The 16137-nt window shown below is 40.0% G+C and overlaps 2 protein-coding genes across 11 annotated transcripts in view; one reads left to right on the forward strand and one right to left on the reverse strand.

The window, feature by feature from the left end:
• Nucleotides 1-153, reverse strand: part of DCUN1D3 (defective in cullin neddylation 1 domain containing 3) — a 38361-nt gene extending 38208 nt beyond the window's left edge. The window contains exon 1 of one of the 2 annotated variants that reach the window (XM_049699064.1): nt 19-153. The gene's annotated coding sequence lies outside the window, so the exon portion shown is untranslated. Of the gene's footprint in view, nt 1-11 lie in introns of both variants that reach the window. The other variant, XM_049699063.1, reaches the window with a different exon arrangement.
• LYRM1 (LYR motif containing 1) overlaps nt 1-16137 on the forward strand; it is a 25706-nt gene continuing 9569 nt past the window's right edge. For 3 of the 9 annotated variants that reach the window (XM_033425937.2, XM_033425938.2, XM_012532682.3), the window contains exons 1-2: nt 3-141; nt 2421-2523. The gene's annotated coding sequence lies outside the window, so the exon portion shown is untranslated. Of the gene's footprint in view, nt 190-344; nt 491-579; nt 1696-2420; nt 2623-16137 lie in introns of those variants that run through there. The other 6 variants (XM_033425939.2, XM_033425936.2, XM_049699066.1 and 3 more) reach the window with 6 other exon arrangements.

A 16137-nucleotide genomic window follows, 5' to 3' on the forward strand; every position in this document is an offset into this window, starting at 1 on the left:
CTCGAGCCTACCCTCGACCTGGGATGATGCTCCCACAGAGGTCCGTCCGGTGGTTTGGTACGGCCTGGCCCACCGGACCTGCCAGAGCTCAGTCGGCCGCAGCTCAGCTGGGCTCCCGGCGCCGCCTCCTCCCAGCCTGCGGTAGGCTGCCGGGCTTCTGTGGGTGGGGGAAGGCTGGACTGATGCAGCGTGAGTGTAGAGAATGGAGACGCTGACTCCTGGCGCGGGAGACTGGGGGAAGGGGTTGGCTCCCCAGGGGCAGGGATGGGGTGGGGTGGGCGGGGTGCGACGTTGCTAGGAGACGAGCCTGTGTGACCTCCCCCCCTCGCCCCCCCAGCCTCGCGAGGGCGGCTCGGTGTCACCGCCGCTGGTCTCGGCAACTTGCTAAGGGAAGCGGCTCGAGGACCAGGAAGGGGAGCCCTGGTTTAGGAACGCTGAAATGCTGGTTTGGGGCCCATCTGAGACTTCTCAATCCTTTGGATTCCCGAATGTAAATGGGAGATTAGTAGGGGCACATCCGGGGGCGAGAGGCGTCCAGCTGAGGAAGGTTGACACAGACGAGTCCCCTACACGATAGTGAGATTTTCTAAGATAATGAGAACCAGCTTCTTAAATCCCTCGGTCCGCCAAAGGCGTTGCTCCGTGACTTTTTATTCGAGTCCGGGAGAAAGTTAAAAAGTAAATCAGTAAGATATCAGCAAGTGAGAAATGCCCCAAAGGTAGTAGTATCAGGTGAAGTGGTAGAAGATGGGGGGAGGGCCACTCTAAATCGGATAAGTCTGTTCAGAGGAGGCCGGGTTTACAGAAATCCGAGAAAAGAGGGAAGCTAGGGAATGAGCTTTCTAGGTGGAGAAATGAACCAACGGGAAGGGATCTGAGGAAGGAAATGGCGAGAAGGCCATGTGCTTGCAGTAGAAAGGAAAGAGCCAGAGCCAGAGTGGTCTGTGATGGAGAAGTGGCAGGGCCTGATCAAGCATAGCCTTTTAGCTCAAGGTGAGGGTTTAGCTGTTTTTTAAATGGAGGGTTTTAAGAAGGAGTGACCAGATCTGATTTACATTTTTAGAAAATCATTCTTGGCTACTGGATAGAGAAGGGTAGACGTAGTCAGACCTGCTAGGAGGCTGTTGCAGTAGGGCCAAGGGGGAGGTGACAGTAGTGTTGTATTCACGGTGGAAATGGAGAGAATTAAATTTGAAATGTACTCGGAAAGTCGAGCTTGCAGGACTTGCTGCCAAATTGGATGTGAAGTGTATGGGAAAGGAAGGAACCAAGGATGACTCCGCAGAGAAAATAGTTTGGAAGGCACTACTATTATTTTGAACATACTAGTTTTGATAAGTCTATTAATGGTCCAAGTAAAGATGTTGAGAAGTTAAATATACAAGTCAAGGGAAAACTGAGAGAGAATAAATGTAGCAGTTTATTCCTGGATCACCTAAGAAGAGGGTGCAGATAAAGAGGAAGGCCTCTAAACTCCTTGGGGCTCTTTACATGTAGAGATGATCCAGAGAAGGAAAAGCCAGCAGAGGAGACTCTTCACACACACAAAGCCTCCAAGCTAGAAGGAGGCCCCGTAATATCCTTGAATAATGGGACCCACCCTCATAATTCTCAAGACTCATCCTCAGAGGCCTGGCTCAGATCTCTTTCCTCCTTTCCTCTGCCAGCTGTCAGTGCTTTTGGACTCCTGCTTAGGTGATTTGTGTTCATTACAGCAAACCTTACTTTGCTTATTAATTGTTTATAGGTCTGACTACCCTGTGAACTATTTCTTCTTTGTGCCCTGCTGACTCCTATTTCAGAGCCTTGCCCATGAACCCAACATATAGGAACACTGTGTCCATAATGTATCAACCATGGACTTCAACAGCTTCTGACAAAGGGGCATTTGTCCCCGCTGTGGCTGCCACCTCCACCACGAGATATGGTTGATTTCATAAACTCTAGAAAGGGTATCAGAAGAATAATCAGAAGGCCTGGGTTTCAGTCTTGCATCTCTACTGACCAACAGAATGGCCTTGAATAAGACCCTTTTCTTTGAGTTTAGGGGTTGGCCTAGATTACAGATTACAAACTGGCAAGACAGATATTGCCTACAAATGTAGTTTGGCCCACAGATTGATTTAAATTACTTTTTAAAATTTACTTGCCAAATTTAAAAATCTGATTTTCGGCTTCATTTGAAAAATGAGACAATCTGGCAACACCAACTTGAGGTTCCTACAGAGCAACAGTCAGCTGGAGCCAATGAAATTCTTCTCCCTTCTTCTACCAGCCTAACCCCTGTGGGCATTTGATTTGCAATTTTTTGGTCTAGAGCTCTGCTGGCCATATGTAGCCACAAGCTACATGTAGCTATTTAAATTTAAATGAAATAAAATTTTAAATGCAGTTCCTCAGATGTACTAACCGTATTTCAGGTGCCCAGTGCCAGTGGCTACCCTGTTGGACAGCGAAGATATAGAATATTTCCATCATTGAAGAACATTCTGTTGGTCATTGTTGGACTGGAGAAACTCGAAGGTACTCTGGTTGCTAATCATTCTGCGCACTAAAGATGGACAGTCAGTGCTCCTACTCTAAAGGAACTTTGTCTAGTAAAGAGCTCCCGTGCTTCTGCAGGTGGGGAAAGTTGCTTATTCAATAGGTGGAGGGTACTTGGAAACTGTCGTGAAGGCGGAGACCCCCGGTGCAGGGTGAGGGTTATATATCAGGTGGTTGGATCAAGGGTTAGGTGTATCTAATGTTATAACCAGAGCCCTTTTGTCTGTTTCTTAATCCAGTTTCTTAGGAAATTATCACAAAGAAGGGGTTTGAATGTTTTAATTTAAATGTTTTGTGTTCTCTTGACTTCCCTAGTTCCTATGAAGGGTTCACATCCTGAGTAGTTACGAACGAATGACTGGGGTTGATCTTCAAGCATTGACCAAGTTTTCACCCATTGCCAGCACATACACACAACACTCCAAACACACACCTCCTACTTCTGGTAACTTGTTCTCACTACCTCTTATTGACCCTTCCCTTGTCTTTGTCTCTTAAAATATGATGATAAGGAAACAGTTGCTTCCATTTCTTTTGAATTGAGAGACTGAAACTTGGTTTCCATTTGGAGTTTCTATCCCTGAGGGGGCAAATTGCTGTATATCTCTTGGATACAAGAGCCTGATTGGAGTTCCCCTTACAAGTATAATCTTGTGTGTGCTCCTGTGCTGATATATTTAGGATGAATATATGTGCCTTACATGATCTTATTTGGGATAGTTTAGAAATCTTTCAGACATAAATATTTTTGGTTTTTCCCTGTCTTCTGAAGATTTCCCATGTTACGGGGCCTAACCTAATTTATTTTCCTTTAGATAAAAATATGATATACCCTTTCCTCCCTGACCCGTATCTCTGACATACCATATTGTCAATTTCTGTGTAAAAAGATGCTGTTTCAGAGAATAGCCGCCGTATGATTAAGTACACCACACAAGCATATCCTGAGATATACAAAACAGTGTGTGGCATTACACTTCCCCTTTTGGATTCTAGTAACCAAAAACTGAATCCAGGTCAGGAAACAAGTCCATGGGGCGTGTGTGGGGTAGGGAGATGGGGGCACTTGGTTTAGCTTGAAGGTTATTCAATTTAGGTAAGATGATACTGTATAGGATATGGGAATGCATCAGAAAGTAAGGAAGGATAACGGATCTAGGAGAAAAGTGCACCGAAGGATAAGCAAGGAGTAAGAGATAAAGGAAGAAAAATAGGAAGGGAAGCTTGCTCATGCCCTTGGTGTTGGCACCTGCATTGTATTTCCAGTAAGAAGTCTGCTCTGTGGTCTGAAGATAAGCGATGCCTCGGGCAGGGTTATTTACTCATACTGAAGAACAATAGCTCTTTACTGTGCAGGGATTATTAATGATCAGAGGGAAACAGCTTTAGGAAAATCCATTACTGCCACAAAGCGATAATTTCACCAGCAGGCAGCAAAGTTTAGCAGAGATAAAAGAGGCCTCACTGTTCCTCCTTTATTTCCTCCTTTTCAGGTAACATTTGCCTTTGTTAACTTCCAATGCTAAGTGATTTACATGGATTATTATGAACAATCCTTAAAACAGCTCTTTGAAGAAGGTTCTGTTGTTTCCCCATTTTAAGAAACCAAGGCTCAGGAAGATTAATATCTTGCCTGATGTGGTGAAGTCAGGATTCAAACCCAGATCATTCCAGAGCCCATTAGTTCATTGTTTGTATTATATCTCCTGTCCTTTACATCTGTGGAAAAATTTTGAACGCCTAAAGTCAAGGTAGTCATTCTCTATTCTGCTATCTGGGGCAAGAAAATCTGTTTGCTTTGACATTATAAGAATGCTTCAGTTCCCTGGAGGTTTTCCAAATGACAAAAGCTTTAAATTATCATTTTTTAGGTTGGTTTTGAACCCTCATCACTTGGTTGCAATGGACCTTATTCCCCCAAAGGATTGTTTTTAAGAAAAAGAATATCAAAAACTCATTTTTCTATATGTTTGATTCTAAGCTTCCTGGAAATATAGTATATCATTTCAGTCCTGTGGACAAACCCTAAGTGGCCTTAAGAGAACTTAAGAGCGAGGGTTATGTAACAGCTGTGTATACTGCCCTAGATGGAAGTGAGAAGACTGCCTCGCTAAATAACACTTAATCTTCAATTCTCACCCTGACACCCACAGTGCCACTCTTGAAAACATCATTGTGAGGGTTAATTAGTAATTTTTAATGCTCTAGGGTCTTCTGTTGTGAAACCTGATGCAAATACCACTGCATATATCTCAGGATGAGAATGGTAATTACTGGTGATTATTCTGTGTGGGTAAATTTTTTCTTCTAGCAAATGTATTTCAAGCTCCAACTCTGGGCCAGGCCTAGGAGTGTAATGGATGAGACAGGGTCCCAACCTGCTTCTCTCTCTCCCTCCCAAAACACACACAGTGGAGGAAGAACCATAAGTCAACAGAAAATTACAGTAGAGTAGAATGAACATTATGATAGGGGTATACACCAGGGCAGGGACGCTGACCCAGTGTGAAGAAGGCACCCCGTGAAAAGTGATGAAAGCCAAAGGATGAGAGTCAGCAGTTAAGCAAAAAAAGAATATTTCCCTTGTATAGGTTGGGGCCTTCCATTTGGCAAAAAGAAGGAGTCCCAGATCTAAGAAGATAGGGCAGCAGGACACGGGATAGGTCACCACTGGTACACGGTGAACACATACGATGGATTTCACTGGGTGAGTTTCATTATCACCCTCCCCCAAAATCATAAAGTAGTTGGGAGAGAAATTTGACTACATTATATTCATTGGTTATGATTTTATAAATTTACACCTAAGGACAGATCTTGAAAGAATGGAGTCTCCTTCCACCTGGGGTTTGAAAGTCAGTTAATTTCCCTTGCCTTTTCTGTCCCTTGTTTGTACTGCAACACTTTTTCTTCAGTAGAAGGCAAAGCCTCATGGGAGTGCAACATTTGGAATTTTGACATTCCTGAGACCAGAGTCATACTTCTATAAATTTCATCTGAGGAAAGGGAATTTTCATCTCAGCTTTTAAACTTCTAAGTGTTCATGCAGTGATGCTCTTTCCAAAGGTGAAAGAAACTGTTCCAAAGGTGGGGAAAAGGGTGAAGTGGATAAAGCCCCTAGTCCTGGCAAATCTTCCTGTAGGTCTCCTGCAAAACTAGATCTAGACATGCCAAGTATATAGACGCTTTCACTGTATTTTCTTTCTCCACAGCAAGTGGAAGAGTGAGTGGGTGGTGCTTTTTTTTTTTTTTTCCCCTAGGAAATTGATCACTGCCTGTTTGGAGTCCCCATTACTGACTCCAAAATAAAGACAGGGAAAAGCTTTCAGTCAGGGAAATAATCATTCAGCTTTTTTGGCTCTTAATCCCAGTTCTCCTGTCAGTTAAGTAGACTCTTCACCATCTGCAAGACTGGTAGAATCACAAGTACTTATGATACAGTTTGAAATCCAGCATGTTTTTAAAAATGTAAATCAGACCATGATACTCTTACTTGCTTAAAACCTACCAATGTCTTCCTTTTGCTCTTAGACTACAAATCAAACTCCTTTCCAAGGCCTACTCTCTCAGCCTGTGCTGGATCCTGTCCACCTGTGGTCCCACTTCCCCCATAGGCTCTCAACTGTATTAACACTGAGGTTGGTTCCCACCTCATAGCCTTTGTTCCTGCTGTTCTTTCTTCCTGCATCACCTTCCCCTGAACTCTTCCCATTAATAGGTTCCTGAACACCATTCAAGACTCAGCTCAAACGTCACTGACCACCCAAAATAAAATAACCCCCACCTCTGCTCATTCATATCATATTACTGTTTCATTCCTTGAGAGCACATATAACCAAAATTATACAAAAATATATACAAAAATTTTTCTTGTATATCATCTGCCTCTGCCACTAGGATATAAGCTCTAGGAGGACAGGGACCATGGCTGCATGTTTATCACTGTATGCCTAGCCTGGCACATGGGCACTGAATAAATGTTGGATGGATGGATAGATGCTTGGGAGGAAAGAGTAAGACCTGCAGGGTAGTAGCACTGTAATGAGTGCTGGTATCTCTTATGTGATGTCAGCTCCTTTGGAGTGTCAGGGACAGGGTTGCCGCAGGGAACAGAAGAGCACAGCAGTCCAGTTAAGTGCACAGCCTCCTCTAAAGGTGCTGGTGTGTAACATCATTACTGAGGAAGGACGGTTGCAGGGGAGGGGCAGATGGTATATGGAAAACCTTATAAAAGGGTAATTGCAATTCAATCAGGGTGCAGAAAGATTGGTCTTTTGCTCTTTGTAGGAAGGGAATAGAATTTCGTTCCCATTGTCACAACTGGCTAAGCTCTTTAAAGCAATCAGCAGACATTCAACCACATTTACTGAGATTGAGCAGCCTATTTAGTGATTAAAAGTTGGGGCTCTGACTCCACACTATCTGGTTTTGAATCCTGGCTCCACCTCTTCCTCGCCACGTGACCTTGCTCAAGTTACTTAACCTCTTTTGGCATCAGGTACCTCCTTTGTAAAACAGGATAATGTAGTATTTACCTTATAGAACTGTGCCGATTATGGGAGTTAATATATGTATGTAAAGTACCTAGGAAGCCTAGCACAGAGGAAGTGCAAGATAAATGTAGCTGTTACTGTTATTATTATCATTCTTATCCTTATTATTATTCCTTTAATGAGCAAAATGCGGTCCCTGCCCTCCAGGAATTCAGAGACTCTGGGAAGAAAAAGACAGTGAAACTGCAAAAGAACAATAGCTGGATGTGATAGAAGCAGAGAAAAAGGTGCTCCAGAAAAGCCTGAGAATAAACTGGTGTCTACAAGTTGAGGTGGCCAGCAGAAGACAGGCATTCTAAGTGAAAGTTTCAGCAGAACAAACACCACAGCAGGGTGCCTTATAGCTACAGTTCTCAGACTCAGGTTTTTGGGGACTCCACATCACAATTTCTGCTATTATTTACCTATGTTTTTTTGTTTTGTTTTGTTTTGTTTTTTGGCCACACTGCGCAGCATGCCGGATCTTACCCCGACCAGGGATTGAACCCCGTGCCCCTGCAGTGAGAGCACAGCCTTAAGCACTGGACACCAGGGAAGTCCTACCTATGTTTTAAACCAGCTTAAAAGTTTCCGTAATATGTTTAAAGGTAGCTCTATATCACTACAAAATAGAAATCACTTTAAATCATGTGTTTGTTGGGCTATTAAAACACATTAAGGGAATCACACTGAGAAAATAAATATTTTCTTGTACATCAAAAATTACCTCCCCAACCAGTCTTTGGGACACTTGCTTTAAGGGAAACTTCTGACTATGACCTGAAGCCAAAATGTACTAGCAGCAATATTTGTCAGCCCTTTTTTAATGGTAGGCTGCACATGGTAGGCGCTTGGTAATGAGTTTTATCCTGGCACTGTGTTTATGCATGAAATACGATTTGAAGAAAAGAGCCCAGTTTCCAGTCACAATTCCTCCCAGGCACACTTCCTATCTCTTATCTTTCCTCATTCTGGGATTTGAGGGTTAAGGAAGTGAAAAGCAGAATTTGAAGAAATATCAGTCTCAGAATAAAAGTTAGAAAACCTTAACTGTAAAAATTCTATAAGAACTGACTTCACAGGCAGTTGAGACTGAAGTTCAGTTGTGGTCCTCTAAACAATTTCATATTCCTGATGTTGACCATGGGAGAATCCCAGCAGACCCCACTGCATCGGGTCAACCCCTGAGACTAGGGAAGAAGAAGAAGGGCTGACTCGGCCTTTCATCAATAGTGAGAGGTCATTGATAGTTTTAGAGGAATAAATGTTGGTTTCAAGCCATCATACCATAAGGAGGAATACTCTCAGGGAAAAGTCACGTTTCCTAAACAAGTTGCTTCCTGGGAATAAAGATATAAACCAAAAAGAAGAGAGCTTTGTAACATTTTTTAAATTTATATGGCTGATTTTGTTTCTAGAATCAGAAGCTTTGTAACAACCACTTGCGAATAGTACATAATGGAGAACACAGCTTTAGACTGTGGAAATCTTTTGGACTGAAACACAGTCCGGGTCACCTGATGTTGGAGAGGAAGACATCACTTATTTCCCTTTCAGGATTAGTTTTCAAAACACTTAAACGTTAAAGGGCTTTAAAAATGGTCTTATTAAATACCAATTGTTAGTTCTGCTTGTTACCTTAAATACCATACTTGCAGGGCGTGTGTATCAGCTTGTGGTACGTGATCAGTTATAGTTTGAAGCTGTGGTTCAGACAGTGGTAAAAACAAAGAAATGAAAGTCAGACTTTGGAGAAGGCTGCTGCTGTTTTAATATGCCATACTGCCTTCACTTTCCTTCTTAAGTGTCATGCAGTCAAGGAAGTTGCATCTGTTAATGACAGGGAAGTGAAGCAGTCATTAACAGAGGTTAGTCGAAGACTCTGTTCCTCACAGGAACTGACTCATGTATTTTCATATGAAACCATGGAGTTTTAGGGAGAGCCAGAAACTCAGAAACCTGTTTCCTTACCAGGAAGAGCATCATCAATTCATCCGAGTTTTCATTACAGTTATAGCCACAATGCATGATGATCTCTTCTGGTTTGTATGAATTCCTTTCAAGCATTTTTTCCTGTGAGGTATAATGGATATCAGAATGGATATCAGGTATGTCCTTTTAACTTTTGAATTGGGTGAAGTAGTGATTGCAAGCTTTTCATCCAATGGTTAAGCCTTGGTTCATTCCTCATTGCTTAAGAAAGGTCACCAGGGTCAGGATAAGTAAGAGGTGCAATCATACTCAAAAGAGACATTCTCTCTAAGGTGAAGTCCTTGCAATTACTTAGAATTTCTAGATAAACACAGCTCCTTCCAGCTCCCATCTGCTTTCTTTAGCTGCCTAAATTCTCATAAGCTCAGGACCACCCTAAAGCATGTAGTCTCCATGTATTACCCCTGCCCCTTGGGTTGGAAATGGGTCTGTTCTCAAAGGGCAATGAGCAGCCTACTTCTCAACAGATGACCTGTTTGAGGAAAGCCCAGGACTCATAATGAGGTGTCCCAGTGCCTGGTCCTGCTACTCACTTGCTAAATCTGTCTTCCTTGTCTTCCCAGCCTGGTAATTTGTTAAGGGCAGTACAGTATTCATTCTCCTAAATTTGACTAATCACAATCCTCTAGTAGTGGGATTTTTTTTCATATCTTCTCTGAATTTCCTTTTTTTAAAATCAAGGTATACTTGATTTACAACATTATATTAGTTTCAGGTGTACAACATAATATATATATATCACATCTTCTTTATCCATTCATCTGTTGATGGACGCTTAGGTTGCTTCCCTATCTTGTCTGTTGTAAATAATGCTGCTATGAACACTGGGTGCACTTATCTTTTTGAATTAGTGTTTTTTTTCAGATATGTACCCCAGGAGTGGAATTGCTGGATCATATGGTAATTCTATTTTTAGTTTTTTGAGGAACCTCCATACTGTTTTCCATAGTAGCTGCACCAAGTTGCATTCCCACCAACAGTTCCCTTTTCTCCACACCCTCGCCAACATTTGTTATTTATGTTCTTTTTGATGATAGCCATCTGACAGGTGTGAGGTGATATCATAGTTTTGATTTGCATCTCTCTGATGATTAGCGATGTTGAGCATCTTTTCATGTGACTGTTGGCCATCTCTGTGCCTTCTTTGGAAATATGTCTATTCAGGTCTTCTGCCCATTTTTTAATCAGGTTGTTTTTTTGATGTTTAGTTATATGAGCTGTTTATATATTTTGCATGTTAACCCCTTATTGGTCATATCATTTGCAAACATTTTCTCCGATTCAGTAGGTTGTCTTTTCATTTTGTCAATGGTTTCCTTTTCTGTGAAAAAGCTTATTAGTTTACTTAGGTCCCATTTGTTTAGTTTTGCTTTTGTTTTCTTTGTCTTAGAAGACAAGTCAAAAAAAACTTGCTACGATTTATGTCAAAGACTGTTCTGCCTATGATTTCTCCTAAGAGTGTTATGGTTTTCAGTTCTATATTTAGGTCTTTAATCCATTTTGAGTTTATTTTTATAAATGATATATGATGCTATTTTGATAACTGTAGCTTGGTAGTATAGTCTGAAGTCAAGGAGCATGAAGCCTCCAGCTCTGTTCTTTCTGAAGATGCTTTGGTTATTCAGAGTCTTTTGTGTTTCCATACAAATTTTAAAATTATTTGTTCTAGTTCTGTGAAAAATGCCATTGGTATTTTGACAGGGATTGCACTGAATCTGTAGATTGCCTTGGGTAGTATGGTCATTTTAACAATGTTAATTCTTCCAATCCAAGAACATGGTATATCTTTTCATCTGTTTGCATCCTCTTCAGTTTCTTTCATCAGTGCCTTATAGTTTTCTGAGTACAGGTCTTTTACCTCCTTGGTAGGTTTATTCTGAGATAGTTTATTCTTTTTGATATGATGCTAAATAGGATTGTTTCCTTGATTTCTCTTTCTGATAGTTTGTTGTTAGTATAGACAAGTGCAACAGATTTCTATATATTAATTTTGTATCCCACAACACTACTGAACTTATTGATGAGCTCCAGTAGTTTTCTGGTGGCATCTTTAGAATTTTTTATGTATGGTTTCATGCCATCTGCACACAGTGACAGTTGTACTTCTTCCTTTCCAATTTAGATTCCTTTTATTTCTTTTGCTTCTCTGATTGCTGTGGCTAGGACTTCCAAAACTATGTTGAATTAAAAAATTGGTGAGAGTGGGCTGCTTTCTGCTTTTCATCACTGAGTATGTTACCTGTGGGTTTGTCATATATGACCCTTATTATTTTGAGGGATGTCCCCTCTATGCTCACTTTCTGGGGAGTTTTTATCATAAATGGATGTTGAATTTTATTTTATTTTATTTTTTTCACTTTTTTTGGCCATGCCATGCAGCATGCAGGATGTTAGTTCCCTGACCAGGGATCGAACCCATGCCCCCTGCAGTGGAAGCATGGAGTCTTAACCACTGGACCACAAGGGAAGTCCCAAATGCATGTTGAATTTTGTCAAAAGCTTTTTCTGCATCTATTGAGATGATCCTGTGATTTTTACTTTTTAATTTGTTGACATGGTGTATCACATTGACTGATTTGCAGATATTGAAATCCCACTTAGTCATGGTGTATGATCCTTTTGGTGTCTTGTTGGATTCGGTTTGCTAATAATTTGTTGAGGATTTTTGCATCTACGTTCATCAGTGACATTGGCCTGTAATTATCTTTTTTTGTGATATCTTTGTCTGTTTTTGGTATCAGGGTGATGCTGGCCTCATAGAATAAGTTCAGAAGTGTTCCTTCCTGTGGAATTTTTTGGAATAGTTTGAGGATAGGTGTTAACTCTTCTGTAAATGTTTGGTAGATTTCACCTGTGAAGCCCTCTGGTCCTGGATTTTTGTTTACTGGGAATTTTTAAATTACTGATTCAATTTCATTACTGGTAATTGGCCTGTTCATACTTTTTTTTTTTGAATTTTATTTATCTTTTTTATACAGCAGGTTCTTATTAGTTATCCATTTTATACGTATTAGTGTATTGATGTCAATCCCAATCTCCCAATTCATCCCACCACCACCACCCTCCTCTGCCGCTTTCGCCCCTTGGTGTCCACATTTGTTCTCTACATGTGTTTCTATTTCTGCCTTGCAAACTGGTTCATCTGTACTATTTTTCTGGATTCCACATATATGCGTTAATATACAACATTTGTTTTTCTTTTTCTGACTTACTTCACTCAATATCACAGTCTCTAGGTCCATCCACATCTCTACAAATGACCCAATTTCGTTCCTTTTTATGGCTAAGTAATATTCCATTGTATATATGTATGACATCTTCTTTATCCATTTGTCTGTCGATGGACATTTAGGTTGCTTCCATGACCTGGCTATTGTAAATAGGGCTGCAGTGAACATTGGAGTGCATGTGTCTTTTTGAATTATGGTTTTCTCTGGGTATATGCCCAGTAGTGGGATTGTTGGGTCATATGGTAATTCTATTTTTAGTGGGGTTTTTTTTGAAGAAACTACAATTATTTTTACTGAAAAATGTGAAAGTGAAATATTATATTTATTGCCTTATTTTTTTAACATCTTTATTGGAGTATAATTGCTTTACAATGTTGTGTTACTTTCCATTGTACAACACAGTGAATCAGCTATACGTATCCCCATATCCCCTCCCTCTTGTGTCTCCCTCCCACCCTCCCTATCCCACCCCTCTAGGTGGTCACAAAGCACCGAGCTGATCTCCCTGTACTATGCGGCTGCTTCCCACTAGCTATTTTACATTTGGTAGTGTATATATGTCAGTGCCACCCTCTCACTTCGTCCCAGCTTACCCTTCCCCCTCCCTGTGTCCTCAAGTCCATTCTCTACGTCTGCATCTTTATTCCTGTCCTGCCCCTATGTTCTTCAGAACCTTTTTTTTTTTTTAGATTCCATATATATATGTTAGCATACGGTATTTGTTTTTCTCTTTCTAACTTACTTCACTCTGTATGACAGACTCTAGGTCCATCCACCTCACTACAGATAATTCAATTTTGTTTCTTTTTATAGCCGAGTAATATTCCATTGTGTATATGTGCCATATCCATTCATCTGTCAATGGACACTTAGGTTCTTCCATGACCTGGCTATTGTAAATAGTGCTGCAGTGAACATTGTGGTGCATGACTCTTTTTGAATTATGGTTTTCTCAAGGTATATGCCTAGTAGTGGGATTGCTGGGTCATATGGTAATTCTATTTTTAGTTTTCTAAGGAACCTCCATACTGTTCTCCATAGTGGCTGTATCAATTTACATTCCCACCAACAGTTTAAGAGGGTTCCCTTTTCTCCACATCCTCTCCAGCATTTGTTGTTTGTAGATTTTCTGATGATGCCCATTCTAACCAGTGTGAGGTGATACCTCATTATAATTTTGATTTGCATTTCCCTAATAATTAGCAATGTTCAGCAGCTTTTCATGTGCCTCTTGACTATCTGTATGTCTTCTTTGGAGAAATGTCTGTTTAGGTCTTCTGCCCATTTTTTGATTGGGTTATTTGCATTTTTAATATTGAGCTGCATGAGCTGTTTATATATTTTGGAGATTAGTCCTTTGCAAATATTTTCTCCCATCCTGAGGGTTGTCTTTTTGTATTGTTTATAGTTTCCTTTGCTGTGCAAAAGCTTTTAAGTTTCATTAGGTCCCATTTGTTTATTTTTGGTTTTATTTCCATTTCTCTAGGAGGTGGGTCAAAAAGGATCTTGCCGTGATTTATGTCAGAGTGTTCTGACTGTTTTCCTCTAAGAGTTTTTAGCGTCTGGTCTTATATTTAACTCTTTAATCCATTTTGAGTTTATTTTTGTGTGTGGTGTTAGGGACTGTTCTAATTTCATTCTTTTACATGTAGCCATCCAGTTTTCCCAACACCACTTATTGAAGAGACTGTCTTCTCTCCATTGTATATCCTTGCCTCCTTCATCATAGATTAGTTTACCACAGGTGCGTGGGTTTATCTCTGGGCTTTCTATCCTGTTCCTGTTCTATATTTCTGTTTTTGTGCCAGTACCATATTGTCTCGATGACTGTAGCTTTGTAGTATAGTCTGAAGTCAGGGAGTCTGATTCCTACAACTCTATTTTTTTCCCTTAAGATTCCTTTGTCTATTCAGGGTCTTTTGTGTCTCCATGCAAATTTTAAGATTTTTTGTTCTAGTTCTGTAAAAAATGCCACTGGTAATTTCATAGGGATTGCATTGAAATCCTAGATTCCTTTGGGTAGCATATTCATTTTCTCAATATTGATTCTTCCAGTCCAAGAACATGGTATATCTCTTCATCTGTTTGTGTCATCTTTGATTTCTTTCATCAATGTCTTATAGTTTCCTGAGTACAGGTCTTTTGCCTCCTTAGGTAGGTTTATTCCTAGGTATTTTATTCTTTTTGTTGCAATGGTGAATGGGATTGTTTTCTTAATTTCTCTTTCTGATTTTTCATTGTTAGTGTATAGGAATGCAAGAGATTTCTGCGTATTAAGTTTGTATGCTGCAACTTTACCAAATTCATTGATTAGCTCTAGAAGTTTTCTGGTGGCATCTTTAAGATTATATATGTATAGTATCATGTCATCTGCAAACAGTGACAGTTTTACTTCTTTACCAATTCATATTCCTTTTATTTCTTTTTCTTCTCTTATTGCCATGGCTGGGACTTCCAAAACTATGTTGAATAATAGTGGACATCCTTGACTTGTTTCCGATCTTAGAGGAAATGCTTTCAGTTTATCACCATTGAGAATGATGGTTGCTGTGGGTTTGTCATATATGGCCTTTATTATGTTGAGATAGGTTCCCTCTGTGCCCACTTTCTGGAGACTTTTATCATGAATCGGTGTTGAATTTTGTCAAATGCTTTTTCTGCATCTATTGAGATGATCATATGGTTTTTATTCTTCAATTTGTTAATATGGTGTATCACATTGATTGATTTGCATGTACGGAAGAATCCTTGCATCCCTGGGATAAATCCCACTTGATCATGGTGTATGATCCTTTTAATCATTGTTGTTGCATTCAGTTTGCTAGCATTTTGTTGAGGATTTTTGCATCTATATTCATCAGTGATATTGGTCTGTAATTTTCTTTTTTTGTAGTATCTTTGACTGGTTTTGGTCTCAGGGTGATGGTGGCCTTGTAGAATGAGTTTGGGAGTGTTCCTTCCTCTGCAGTTTTTTGACAGAGTTTGAGAAGGATGGGTGTGAGGTCTTCTCTAAATGTTTGATAAAATTCACCTGTGAAGCCATCTGGTCCTGGACTTTTGTTTGTTGGGAGATTTTTAATCACAGTTTCAATTTCATTACTTGTAATTGGTCTGTTCATTTTTCTATTTCTTCCTGGTTCGGTCTTGGAAGGTATACCTTTCTAAGAATTTGTCCATTTCTTCCAGGTTGTCCACTGTATTTGCATAGAGTTGTTTGTAGTACTCTCTTATGATGCTTTGTATTTCTGCAGTGTCCATTGTAACTTCTCCTTTTTCATTTCTAATGTTATTGATTTGAGTCCTCTCCCTCATTTTCTTGATGAGTCTGGCTAAAGGTTTATCAATTTTGTGTTTTTTCTCAGAGAACCAGCTTTTAGTTGTATTGATCTTTGCTGTTGTTTTCTTTGCTTCTATTTCATTTATTTCTGCTCTGATCTTTACAATTTCTTTCCTTCCACTAACTTTGGGTTTTGTTTATCTTACTTTCTCTGGTTCCTTTAGGTGTAAGGTTAGATTGTTTATTTGAGATTTTTCTTGTTTCTTGAGGTAGGATTGTACTGCTATAAACTTTCCTCTTAGAACTGCTTTTGTTGCATCCCGTAAGTTTTGGATCATTGTGTTTCGTTGTCATTTGTCTCTAGGCATTGTTTTGATTTCCTCTATGATTTCTCCAGTGATCTCCTGGTTATTTAATAATGTATTGTTTAGCCTCCACGTGTTTGTGTTTTTTACGTTTTATTTCCCTGTAATTTATTTCTAATCTCATAGCATTGTGGTCGGAAAAGATGCTTGATATGATTTCAATTTTCTTAAATTTACCAAGACTTGATTTGTGACCC

Source organism: Orcinus orca, chromosome 16 (assembly GCF_937001465.1).
Source record: "Orcinus orca chromosome 16, mOrcOrc1.1, whole genome shotgun sequence".
In the NCBI taxonomy this organism is placed as follows: Eukaryota; Metazoa; Chordata; class Mammalia; order Artiodactyla; family Delphinidae; genus Orcinus; species Orcinus orca.